This window comes from Microplitis mediator, chromosome 7 (genome assembly GCF_029852145.1).
Source record: "Microplitis mediator isolate UGA2020A chromosome 7, iyMicMedi2.1, whole genome shotgun sequence".
NCBI classification, from domain to species: Eukaryota; Metazoa; Arthropoda; class Insecta; order Hymenoptera; family Braconidae; genus Microplitis; species Microplitis mediator.
This window is the reverse complement of record NC_079975.1, coordinates 4,609,766-4,624,663: the sequence shown is the minus strand read 5'-3', so window position 1 is coordinate 4,624,663 and position 14,898 is coordinate 4,609,766. Positions and strand designations below refer to the sequence as shown.

The 14,898-nt window shown below is 24.6% G+C and overlaps 1 protein-coding gene across 1 annotated transcript in view; it reads left to right on the top strand.

Annotated features, from left to right (window-relative positions):
* The first annotated feature begins 5,349 nt into the window (after nt 1–5,349).
* Nucleotides 5,350–14,898, top strand: part of LOC130672326 (receptor-type tyrosine-protein phosphatase zeta) — a 30,445-nt gene continuing 20,896 nt past the window's right edge. The window contains exon 1 of the mRNA XM_057476849.1: nt 5,350–5,834. The gene's annotated coding sequence lies outside the window, so the exon portion shown is untranslated. The remainder of the gene's footprint in view (nt 5,835–14,898) is intronic.

The following is a 14,898-nucleotide window of genomic DNA, read 5'->3' as shown; positions in this document are numbered from 1 at the left end:
TCATGGTACGTAGAAACATATAAAAGAAGCTGCATTTCGAATCAAATCGATCGTATGATTTGTCTTCGAGTTACAACTCCAGCAATTTTGAAAAATGGATTTTTGAGAACCGATAAGCGGCTGCTCTTCAGATGTAACTCAAAAAAACTACCCGAGATATGCACTTTAAATTTTAGTATGTTATTTTTGAAGCTATAGACATCGAAATATGCAAAACAAAATTGATTATTTCAAAATTTTACACTAGTAGTCCCCCTTAAGAAAAAAAAAGAATTGAATATTTTATAAGACAAGAGAATATTATTGTTGCATCAATGACAAAATATATTGATATACGTGTACTAATATTTTATTCATAATATCACGAGCAAAAGGCAATCTATTGATCAGCAAATGCTTACATAATTAATATAAAACAAGTATTAATTGCGCGGTAAAGTTCAGAACTGACAATTAATCGATTATAAAAATTATTTTTAAATATTCAATAAAACTAAATATTTATATTATATATATCAAAAACAATATATCCGTTAAAAACATTAAAAATAAAACTAATCAGCAATATAAATATACACTTATATTTAGATACGAAATCAAAATTTATGTGTAATGTGATCTGATACAACGAAAACGCCTCCTCAGGGCATTTCCACTATTGTATTGTATCAATAGCAAAATATAGCTCGTGATATCACAACTGGGAATCCTCTTGTATTTTTTTTTTATTTACTGCATACGACACGAACCGAAACACCAAGAGATTTTTATTTATTCATTTATTATTTTGTCATATATCACAGCTCATATATTTTTATATTTTTTTTCATACCAAGAATTTATGACGGGATATTTATTTATCAGTTTTAAATATTTGATGAAAAAAATTAAAATAATATGACAAAGTAATGAAATAAAAATTCAAAAGCTACGAAATTATTTTTAATTAAATTAAAATCTAAATTATTTTCCAGTGCAATTAGTAGTCATATATTTATTTAATATTGCATTATATGTATTGTATTAAACAAAAGTACGAGGCCACTTGACTGTTAAATTGTTTGTACCTTAAAAAGAGTTGGACGAATAGGTCGAGGTCTCTTTCATGGTCTTTTTTTAAATCTCTTTACAAACGGATAAGCCATCGTCTATTTTTAATTTAAAAAAACAATAAATAATAACAATAATAAAAAATATCTAACATATCTTTTGCACTATCTATTGGCGCTATCATCTCTCGTGATAAATTATTATTTTTATAAAAGTATTATTATTTTTTTAATCTATGAATTTATGTAATACTCGGGATTAAATTTATTTTCAAACATATGTATATATGTATAAATAGTATTAATGCCGATTGGATGAATTGGAGTACAGGAAGCAGCTGAGTATGAGAATTCAAATACCAACGGATTTATTGGAAATCTCTTGTATATTGGATATATTGAAGAAATTTTATCAAAGCGGGTGTATTAACGGTATGATAAATAAATGGGCGTATTTTGATATTGTGTATTATATTAAAAAAAAAATAAATAAATTTTCTAAGTAATTCCACGCAGCAAAATAATTTATTATTAATTATTAATATAAATAATTTATTTCAATTAATTATCATTGGAAGATTTAGAGTAGAGGATGTAGGAAATAACTGAGATATTTATTTTTATTTTAATAATTCATTTTAAAAATAAATAATGCAAGTAAGCTATTTTTAATTGCACTGTTAATTGCTTTATAAACGCTGATATAAGTTATTTTTTATTGTTGGATTTTAACGGTAATTGCAACAAACGTTTTTAGATTTAATTTTTTTTTTATTCAATTAGAAATTTTTTTTTATATAAAACAAACACAGCTGAGTTGTAAATTCAATTGAATTTAATTTAATTGAACTCTAATTACTTTACACCTGAGGCTTTTTTTTTTAGTGCTAATGAGTTTCATTTTGAAGGTCGTAATTATTGACAGTAAGAAGTAGAATTAATTTATTCATTGGATATTTAATGCTGATAGAAAATTTTTTGAAAATTTGAATAAAAAAAAATCTGTTGTTTCTGGTAATGAATATGGAGCATAAATGATGACTGATGACTCTAATGTATGAATAGTTGACCTGTCACATGGACTGCAGAATCAGAGATTTATTTATCAATTTTGGACGACAGATTTTTTTTTTTTTAATAAAATAAAAATTTATTTTCCGGTTGTACTGCTACTAAATATCAAAATATAATAAAATGTCTTCAATTGGTACCTTGCCAATAATCAGAACATAAAATAAATTTTTTTTGTACTGCTCTTTACATTAAAATTAAAATTTAAGAATTTGAATTCTACGGTAATCGGAAAAGACCGAGTCTATTTTTTCCGGGACTCGAATTCTATACGCAGAAAAAATTTTTGTAGTGACATCCAGTAAATATTTAAATTTTTATCATATATATTGTCAAAGGTATTCAATAGTATCACGGAAAAAAATGAATGACAATAATTGTAGTTCAACTTCTAATTATTTATGTTATGTTCAATAACTAATGTCGTTTCAATCATATCAGTAAAATTATGATTTTAATGTTTAAACTGCTATAATTAACAGTTAATCGTTTAAATATACTGCTTGACTATTTAAAATTACTACTTAAACCTTAAAAAACTACAAGACATTTGTCAAAAAAATGCATCTTATTAATTTCTTACGTTCTACTCCATAATATTTGCTGAGATTCGTTCTAGGCGCGCTGTTGACGAGAATCCCAGTAATATTTACTAATATTTTTTTTCCGTGATGTTATTTCCACCAATAGTAATATATAGAGGCGATAAAAAATTCGATCAAAGCTAAATTTGATTAACATTCGAAATCAAGCAGGCCAATAATTAACGAGTTATTAAAAACAAAAAGAAGTATGAAATCCATTAAGGATCATACATATGAAATGTATGAAAAACGGGCGTATGTAACGATTCTAATGATAACGGTAAACAATAGTACAATTAATAACACCAAGTCCTGAGTATGGATTTTATATGGAATTTGCATGGGTCGACTCTGGAACTTCCATAGAGTTTATTTAAAGACGAATCTAATTTTTGTCGTAGGTATTTAGTCATGTAACCGTTAGATGAATTGTCAAAAAAGTATACTAACATCATATGGAAATTTATGATATCGAATTTTCTTGAAATCTTCCTCGAAAGGTGCAAATTAGAATGAAGTACAGCCATAGGAGATACAGTAGGTCCCGAAGTACGAATACATGCATGTACTTTACTATATTGCAAAACTTTTCAGGAAAGTTTTAAACTAAAATTAGCTATGAAATATTCATATATAATTTCGGATATATTCGTAAAAATGAGAATTTGAAAAATCATGGTGTTACACGGAAAAAAATGAACTATATAAATTGAGAGTCATGATATAATGTTCAAGTGGTCAGTATATATGTAGTAATTTTTTCATTTATGATTAAAACGTGTATAATTACGGGCCAAGTATGAAAATTTATTGTCTATGCAAGAAAAATTACTATTTGAACTTTAAAAATCGTAACTGAGACTTAGAAAATTGATGATACGTATTATAAAATTTATTATTTGAAATGTTAAAATTCCCCATATTGACACCCAGGTTCCGCGTTATAATTTCAAACACTAATTTTTAATGATACTGAAGTTAGCAGACGTCTAATAATTTTTTATTTTTTTTTAGACGATAAACCATACAAAAAAAAATATTTGAAAAAATTGCACCTGTAGTTTTTTAATTTTTCTACATGTGCATATTTTTAGTTTTTGTTTTTTTGTAATTGATTTGGAGAAAAAAAAATCCGAAAATTACTAATTGTCTGCTAACTTCAGGATCATAATTTTTAAAGTTTATTTTTTTCTGTGCAATAGTAAAAAAAAGCTCTTTTAATGAAAATATCTAAAGGTTCTATAGTAGAACTACTATAAATATTATGATACTGAAGTTAGCAGACGTCTAATAATTTGTGGATTTTTTTTAGACGATAAACCATAAAAAAAAAAATATTTGAAAAAATTGCACCTGTGGTTTTTAAAATTTTCTACATGTGCATATTTTTATTTTATTTTTTTGCAATTGATTTGTTGAGAAACAAAAATTCAAAAATTTTTAAATGTCTGCTAACTTCAGGATCATATAAATATTTCAGTATAAGCTGCAACTTTAACAGTTTTTTTTTTGAAAAGCTTCTCTACTTATTAACGATGTCATTTTTAAAGTTGTAACGCCATAGCTATAATGAGGTAATTATTGATAATTAAAAAAAAGACTTAAAAATTTACAGTTTACTTATTCAAAAGTTATCTCTGAACTGTAAAAATACTAGAGTGGTGTTAAAGTCACTGTCACGAATAGTAAAATTTGCCGTTATGAACGTAATAATCTTTCAAATGGACTCTCAGCGACTCATTACCGCTTAAGTAGTATATGTACATTAAAAAAAATTTTTTTTTTTCATCTCCGGGTTTCAATTACCGTAAAATTCATTTAAATGAACTAATTTGTTCCGGGAATATTCAAAACGTACATGAATTAAAATTATAATTTACTGACGTCAGTTACCGTTACACTGAAAGCTAAAAATCTTATCCGTAAAATCAATACTCATAATAATTTTACTGTTACTAATTTTTGTAATTTTCAATTTCGCAGATAAATTATTGAGTAAAAATTCAAAAAATTCTACAAAATCAAATCACTCAAATATTAATTTTTAAAAAATTTTTTTGAATCTCATCCTTTCCAAAGGACAATAATTTGAAATTTAATAAATCTTACGTAAATCCATTTACTAAATTATAAAATAAATACTGACCCAATTATGAAATAAATATAAAAAAACGAATTACAAAAGAATTTTTTGAGTAAAACAAAAAAAATCAAAAAAGGAAAAAAAAATATAAGTTGAATAATATTTTTTATATGAATGGTTTTTTGTCCTCTTTGTCTTTTTTAACATCAATTCGAATTCTTAAAAGAACTAAAGAGTAAAGTCAGTTGATAATGACGGAGCTACACAAGAGATGCTGTGTGCAGGTCGTTATAAAATGAAAGAGCAAAAGGGTATTTGATAGAAAGAAATGATTTTATTTAAACTATAGACGTAAGACGGAGTAAGAAATCTTTTGACTTATTCCTTTCCATTCACTCTACTTTGCACACTTACTCATATCATTATTTTATACATACATACATACATACATACATATTATTATATACGACGGCATGTTTCTTTATCGACGCCTGCGCATACTATAGAGTATTTGTACTCTCGCGATCGCAGGTACGCGGCACAAAACATACACAAACCGATGTGATGTTTGAGCTTCGCCTACGGGCAGTACGCGATGTTACTTGAGTCTTAGTATCGCGCCGGACGTTGGTCAAACTCTTTGTCCGTAACACTTGTTAAATTATTATCACAACATATTATTTATAATTTAAAAAAAAAAAAAATACTAGAAAAAATTCATTATTAGCAAAAAAAAAACCAAAAAATTTTTTTTGAAACCGACAATTTTTTACCTTTGTCGGAATTTTTTACCTGCTACCTGCACTGACATTAAACAGGTTAAATTCCAGGTAACAGCGTCGCCATGGGTTACGTCTGTTGTGCCATGGAAATTTTGTTTGTGTGAAATGTTTTTTGTTAATAAAATTTAAAATTTTTTTGAGCCGTTTAAAAAATTTACAAGTGATTTTTTTGGTAATTGATTTTTTGAATTGTTTTTTGTTTGGTGACTGAGTGATAGCTGGACAGGATTATGCACGGAATATTTTTAATTGGGGTCTGCTCGTGGTAAGATTTGAATTTGAATTTTTTTTTTGACATTTAAAATTTTATTTGACGTTTAATTTAGTGGAAATTTTTTTGAATGTATAGTTAATTAAATGCTCTTGTATATATATATACATTTATGTTACTTTATATTTTGAGACTCCGGAAGTTAAAGGACTGCGGTTTATACTAAATAGAAATCCTTCACTTACAACCACTTGGCTCTTTAAACTTCTACTCCAATTAAGACCGCGTTTATATATTATGGAGTAAACAGTTACTAAAATTATGTGTAATAATTTAAATAAAAATAATAATAATTTATTATTAATTTTAATAATAAAATAGTAAAAGAATGCACTTTGTTCATTTTATTGAAGGCCAAATAATAAAGTATATTTATATTTTATATGCAAACATGTATGATAATTATGTATTAATACCATAAATATGATAATTTGGTAATACATATATATATATATATATATATATATATGCACATATATAGATACATATATATGTATATGTGCATGTGTGTAATCAGTGAATTAAAAAAAAATAACTACGTATTATATATATTCATATATTTTTGAATATTTAAATACTAAATTCAACCATGGAAATTATCATAATCAAATAAAAATTTTTTTTGTTTTTATTAAAGAAAAAAAAATTGGTAATGATTTGAAATTTTTGTCTTAACCACTAGTTTAATTAATTAATCAAACAAAATAAGATTTGATGTATCGTTAATTATCAATATCTAATTATTTGCCATTACTTTGAAAATATGAAAATATTCATATATTTTATTTTCAATAAAAATTTATGAAAATCAGGTGCTCCGAAATTGTTTGGCCGTGATAATTATATTTATTAGTTTAATTAAATGAAAAATCATTAAGCTTTCAGTAAAATGTTTGATATATAATTAATATATGTTGTATTAAATATTAATATGTAATTGCTAACTAGGGATATAGTTAAAATATGAGTTATTTAATTAATTAAATATGAAATTTAATATTTCTACAAACTAAAGTCACTAGTCATTAGACTTTCTTTAGTTTTCTCTAATTATTCAAGTTTCTGATAATATTAATGACATTGTTTAGTGATTTATTGCTGAAATTACCACAAAAGTAATTTAATTTTTTTTTTAATTATCGGTAATATTTTATCAAGTATAATTTAGAATTTTTGTATATAATAATATAATTTATTCAAGTTATTTTTATTATTAAATAATACTAATTAATTAAATGAATAGAAGGTGAAATTAATTATATATTTAAATATATTAATGTTGGTATTATGGTTTGTATATAATGAGAAGAGAGCGCAAATTCTAGGGCACGCGGCTCTGGAATTTGATTATAATTTTGCTAAGGGGAATATCATTTCACATATGTTACCATATAAATACTTCATATATATATATATATATATTACTCTCATTTCGTTATTGAATCGTTGAGATTGCAGTGATATAATTTTGTTGAATTTCTCATCCCACGATATATATGTATACATATATATATATAAACATCACGTGGAAGATTTGAACCACAAATTGAATTTAATTTTCTCTATTTGTATCCTCGTCTTTGTAATGACAAAAAAATTTAATATAAAATAATTTAATTCACGAATAATAGCAATAAAGAAAAAAAAAAATATATATATATAACAAATAAATGTAAGAGGATACGGAATACTAAAATTAAACTGTAGTTAAAATAAAAAGTAAATGAGGATTTCAAAGTAAATTAAAAAAATTCTTTAGCCAAAGCTAAAAAATTTGCCCTCTACTGTACAGCATTCAGTTTAGTTGAATATCTCGAGCGTAGTTGAATTAAATTTGAAATTTTTTTCATACTTTTGTGATGAAAAAATAATAGCGTTTACTGTAATTATAATTATTGTTGAAAATAGACTTTTTTAAAGGATGTAATAATATAATTATATATGAATATATATGTTTGTTTAAACTAAATAGATAAATAGGGTTTTAGATGATTTTTTAGTGTACAAAGAAACGTCTGGTCACGCTAGAATCGAGTAAATTGTGTGCAAGTGTGAGAGTATGTATGTTTTATTATATGGATAAGGATAATATAATATAGCGGTGAAGTTTAACGTTGGAAAGTTTTGTAAGAAAACATATAAAGGAACAAACAGGCTAATATATATATGTATGTATGTGTATGTGTGTGTAAAACTGTCTGGTGAGTCATCTATCGTCCTAGTCTTTCTCCTCATAAACTTTAAATGCGTCATTTTATTTTAAATATTAATTATTAATTTTTTTTTAATTTAACCAGTTAATAATTTTATTTTATTTCCAATGAATTTTTTTTGGTGCAAAAATGCTGATCAAAACTCATAAAAAAAAAAAAATAATAAATTGAATGAAGAACTCAAATTACAGGATATCCGCAGGAAGATAATTTGAAGTTAAATTCTCACGCGAACACGGAAAGTGAGAAAGTTTATATATAGATATGTTTTATAAATTTTAAACTAAAAATATAAAAAAATTCATTGCAAATTTTTTTTTTTAAACTGCTGACTAAATGGTTTTTTTGTAATTTCATTTTTTAAGCTCAATGATAAATGATAATTGATTTAATTATACTATTGTTTGGTAATAAAAAAAATGATTTTTTTATTTATTGCGAATGATGAGAATGCGTAAGAACAATGAGCATAAAACAAAGAAATCTATATTTTGAATTTAACTCGAAGATGTCACGTAATAACAACTTGGGTGAATGTACGTGATTAAAATTTTTGATTATTTTTAGTCTACGCAAAAATATGCTTTGATTAAATTATTATTATTACAATTATTATAATTATAATTATAATTAATAAATAATTGTGTACAAGAAGAGGAAGAGCAGCAGACCGTTCAATATTAGATCGGCATAAATATTCATAATGTATCATCATAAAATATAATTTTAATAAATTATAAAATACTCAATTATCACAATAATGGAGAGTCGTAACCGCATGTATTTTATTACAATACAATGTATAAGTACTCAATAAAAAATAATTTTGAGGTAAAAATTCACGATACTGAAGTTTGCCGATACCTCAGAACTTTTGGATTTTTCTAAAAATGATAAATTATAAAAAAAAAATTATTCAAAAAATTGCACTTATAGCTTTTTTAATTCTCTACATGTGCATTTTTTTAGTTTTTTTTTTTTGTAATTTGTTTGTTGAAAAAAAAATCCTAAAATTGTTTATTGTCTGGTAACTTTCGGATCAGAAAAATTCATGATCCGAAAGTTACCAGGCAATCAAAATTTTTTCATTTTTTTTACAAAAAAAAAAAAAACTAAAAATATGCACATGTAGAAAATTGAAAAAACTCTCGGTGGATTTTTTTTCATATTTTTGTTTCAATAATTTATCGTTTTTAGAAAAATCAAAAAATTATGAGACCTCTGGTAACTTCAGTATCATAAAAATTAAACAACAAAACAGACGACGCGTGAAATTTTTATTACATATAATACAATACGACTAGACATATCAGTAATACTCAACCCGACGTGTCTTGACCATTACATATATGATGTACGTAAGTAATGAGTGGTACGTAACTTGATGCTACGTAAACGTTTTCTCTTGTTTTGCTTTTTAAACATATGTCACAAACGTGATACTTAATTTTTAGAAAATAACCTACACAATGGGATTTAATTTCAATTACGATATTGAAAGCCATTTTTTTTTTTTTTTTAATGAATTTTTGAATTCAACATAAGCGCGGATTTATTTTATTGCATTTATTTTTATATTATTTATTGAGGAAATATTTTTTTTGTCCTTGAATTAAAAATTTATCATGGCTGAATTTGTTGTTCGAATTATACTATAGATATATATTATAATAATTTATATGTATATACTTATACTGAGTCATTCATTTATAATTTTTCATGTAGGCGATCAATTTAAAAATTCATTTTATTTATTTGGTACATATATATATATTTATGTAATTTTTCTTTATATATACTAAGAATAGGGAAACTTGCCTTGAAGTCATTTTTTAAAAAATTATTTAGATTTTTTTTACTATTCGTTTAAGGGGATCGCGGCCAAACGAGATACTCGAGGCAAAATAAGTTACCTTGGAAAATTTATTTCCTCAACGTAAATTTTTTTTCATGTTCTCAAGATATGTAGAAAATATTAACATAGAGATCTGAAAAGTTTTGAATTTTTATATGTCAGTTGCTGAGTTGGCAAAAAAAGTATGAAATTTTTTCACTGCAGTGACGACAAAAGTTGTGATTTGGCAAAAATTTCATATATTTTTAATCGATATTTAAATAAATGACTGTATGTATGTATGGAAATTAAAAAATGATATTTTTATTCAAAAAATGATATACTTTTATGAGTAATGTCTTTTGATGCTATCTCACAAGATTACGGAAAATTTCTAGGGTGTATTTGCCCAGGGTTCTATTCTCTTCTGATAAAATAACGTCCACATTAGGGACGAAAATAGACAAACCACTCGATCAAATATTATCTAAGAAAACCAAGAGGGGTATAATATAAATATGAATGTATGAAATTTACTTTTCAGAGATTTTTGTGATATTTATTTATTTTTAGCATCGAGGAAACTTTTGGGGACAAGATCATCTTTAAAATATTCAATTGTTATGGCTTTCATGGAGTAAAATATATGAATATATGTTTCAAAAATATATTCTATTAATATAATGTACAAATGAACTAAAAGATTTTAGTTTTATGGCGGTAAAATTTTTAAATTACGAATTACTGTTAATTTTCGGGAGTACAATTTTCATTTGGCGATAAAGTATCGATCTACTTTAATTTTTTAATCCGTTTTGGTTCGTTACTGTTAGTTAGTTTCAAACTTTCATTAATTAAATTTAGCACGACCAGAAGTATATTTATATAACGATAAATTAAGAAATTGGATTAACTAAAATTAGAGGAATTTTTTTCCCTCGCTTAAGGATCTAATTTATTCTAATCTCCCGCATATATTAACAGTTTTAATTATAAAATAATCGCAGGATAGGACTGAGCTAAGAGAGGATAAGAAAAAATTTACTTTTTATTCTGAACGAACGACGTCTTCTACTACTTACTTATATTTTTTAAAAATAAGCAAATTTCTCAAATAGTAGTAAATATTTTTTTTTCTGCAGTACTCGAACGCGAAACAGAGGTTGGGTTTTACTGTCGAATTGTCAAGATCACGCGAGACATTAAATTTTTTATTTCCGAGCAAATAAACTAAAAAATTCGAGGAGTGAACGCGGATTATATCCGGAGTGAATGTGAAGCAGATAATAATTTATTTATTTAATCTTCTGGAAGTCGAATTCACTCTGGAAAGGAGTTTTGCGGATCGGAGTAGATGCAGATTAAAATAAAATCCGCATCACCTTTCTGTAAAAAACTCCCTATTTACCCCGTATTTTTTTCAAAACTCCGGAATTTTGAGTTATAAAATGATTCCATAGATAATCAGGATTCGCTATTGGCATTTCTGTCATTTCTGAGTGCACCCCAGTCTTTACTATCAAGAAAATCCGTCGTCTAAAAAATTCTACAGAAAATCTATAGGCAATAGGACTGAAAAATAAAACTTCTGAAAATACGGATTAGAAGAAGAAAACTTCTTACTCACCTCGCATTTACTCCCGAATTTTTACAGTATACGATATCCTCAATAATTAAAAAAATTAATATTCCTTTTCATAAGTGTAACAAAATTTAACAAATATACTGATTTTTATACAATTCGAGTGGAAAATCGTCGAAAAATAAAATTTTTACAGAAATAAATCTTCGGATTTATCAAATCGCGAAAAAATAACTACAAACTTCATAAATTAAAATTTTCAAATTGTTGAGTCCTCCAATTTGTCTACAGTACCATATTTCGTTCTCTTTTCTTCTATAATATGAATAAATATTGAATAAAAAAAATTATTAACAGATAATCCTTTTTATATTACTGTATAATAAATATCTGTAAGTCGTTTCAATATAAAAAAAAAATAAAATAAATTAGTTTGCAAATTTTGAAGTAAAAAAAATCGTTAAATATTAGAGTATATCCTATAAAATTATGCAAAATAAATAAACGATGTATAAACCTCATACTAACTATTAACATTGTACGTCGTCATGAAAAAACATGCGGAAATTTTGTGAGACCAGTGATTATAATCCAACTTATTTTGAATACCGCGTATTCCGCATTTTTGAGTCGCGTATTCTTGTTTTCTCATCTTATTGTTATTTTTTCTTTATCAAATTTATACTATATATTGTATTATCTTACATTTTTTCACTATTATTATTATTACTGTTGTAAGTAATATTTTTCAAGTTATAATGTCACGTTATATAATAAATAAATCAGATCTTTATATATATTATTATTATATTTTATATTGAAGTATAAAAGAAAAGTCATGAGATGTATTAAGCTGTGATGCAATAATTCGTGTAAATGTCAGGTCAAGAGACTGGAGGAAAATAGAGAGGATTATGTTCACCTTCTCATCCTTATATATTGTGTTAGATAATTTTTTTTTTCTATATATATGTATATAAATAAAGATGTGGTTTTTTTCCTTAAAAAAGAAGAGATAAAAAAAAATAATAATAATAATAATAAACAAAAAAAAAAAAATAATAAAAATCGTGACAATTGAAATTTCATTTCCCTCTTGTTTTAAAGTCTGACGCTTTTATCCGGAAACGCTTTCATTTCAGGATAAAATAAATTACTACATCGTAAAACGTAATCAATTCGAACAACTAGGAGAATTTTTATTTTATCTTATAAATGAATTTAGCATTTGTTATTTTAATTTATTTAAAGTAACAAGTTGTCAATGTACTTTATAATTAAACGCGATGGACTTCACTCAAGATAATTCTATATTTTATTTTTTTTTTTTTATTTTATTAGTAACAAAAATTCAATTTTAATTAAAAAAAGGTCACAAAGAAACAATTTAATACTTTTTCAATTAGCAAATTTTAATTACTGGTAATAGAATAAATATTTTATATATTTTTTTTAATTAACATCGGTCCGAATCGAGAGCAATAAATTATATATAAAATTCTAACTTGGAATTTGATGATTATTTTTTTTTACAAACAATTACAATCACATTAAAGATTTGATAATTAGTTGCATTTAGATATACATCAAACAATTAAAAACCTAAGTACTACTAATTACTAATTATGTTGTGCGGTAATAGATCATTGTCAACTTGATTGTGGAAATTTTTTTTTTTCACTTTATCTGTGATAAAAAAATTTTAATATTAATATAAAAAATTATTTCTGTGATTTATACTCCCGATATATTTATATATATACTTTTTATGAGTGGAAATGTAACTGACAAGTGAGAATTTTTTAAATTTTTGAGTGAATGAATAAAATGTATATCGAATAAAATTTAAGAAATGCGTATCTAGATTAATGAAAAATTAATACACGCATTTTTTCTAAATTTAATTAAATTAATTTATTTATTTAAAATTTATGAATTGTCTGATGTCTGCTACATTCACTCATAACATTTTTGTGAAAAGGAATTTAATGATAACATTCAAATTTAAAAATTTAACAATCGAAATAAAATACAAAACTGTAATTCTGATAAATTTTTTTTTAATTAATAAATAATTCAATATTTTGATAGTAAAAAAATATGCAATGAAACCATTAATGTTTCATAAAATCATAATAAAGTATACTTGTGTATAAAAATATATCAACATCTCATTTATGAATTTTTCAAATTTAAAATATGAACCTGCTATATTTTTTTTACTAAAGCGTGGAGTCAAATAGGCTATTAAAGAATAAATTGAATCTCTGAAATAATAAGAAAATTTTCGTGAAAATAAGCGCGAGCTTTTCTATGCATTTTTATTTTTTCTTTTTTTTTTAAAGTTGGAGTTAATTAACATGTAAAATTTCTTTTGATCTCTGTACATAATAAAAAAATTCCCGAACTTTTTATCCTTTAAATTATTCAAATTAATAAATAATTTAAAGAGAATTAATGGGTTGAAAATTTCGCGAAACTACTAAAAGAAAATTTATTTATTTATTTTCATAAATTTTCAGATGCGTTACAGTTAAATTTAATACCTATTAAAAAATATTTCAAAAAATAATTTGAATTCCACTATAAATTTCAAAGTTTTAACGTCGCGTAAAACATTCCAGTTCTAAATAATATAATTTAAAGTTTGTGTATTTTACTTGCTTCGTAAAATTTTAGCTGTTACAGTAAAATTCCCTCTACTCCTTTATATTCTATTCTAGTAACTCTAGATTTATTTTCATGTACCATAAAATATGAATTATGCACTAAAATAATCCAGTGTAATTTAATGTTCACCCGCAATCCAAATCGCAATCACTCAAAAAACGCGTTTTTTATCCAGCAGAATAATTTTTCTCGATTAAAGTAAATTCGCAATTTTTTCTATCCTCTCCCCGATTAATACTAGACCCAATAAAATAACACTGAGTTCAAACTGTTCGCACATTTATAAATTAATTTTAATTATTCAAGATAAAAAATAATTAGCGATAATTAGAAATCGCGCTTAAATAAATTAATAATAATAATTGCCTTGTCTAAAGTCACACGATTTTTTATCTCAACACTTAGTAACTCAGTGTGTACTTAATTGATTCGTGTATTTTAACACACTGGCATTTCCGCTGGTGTTTATATGTTAATATACGCATATATGAATAAAAATGTGTATACAAAAGGTAATATGAACACAAAGACAACAATTAATATAAAATAAGAGATAAGATATATACATATATATGTAGGTGTATATAATTGATAAAGTCTAGACTCTTAACAGAAGAGTACTAATGTATAAAGCTTAAAAACATTATTCATTAGTCATTAGTTGTGAATACTCGACACAATAGAATGTAAATATTGTAAAGAAAGAAAAAGTGAATTTTATTTTAAAATGCTTCTTCTTCCCACTGTGAGAAAATGCTC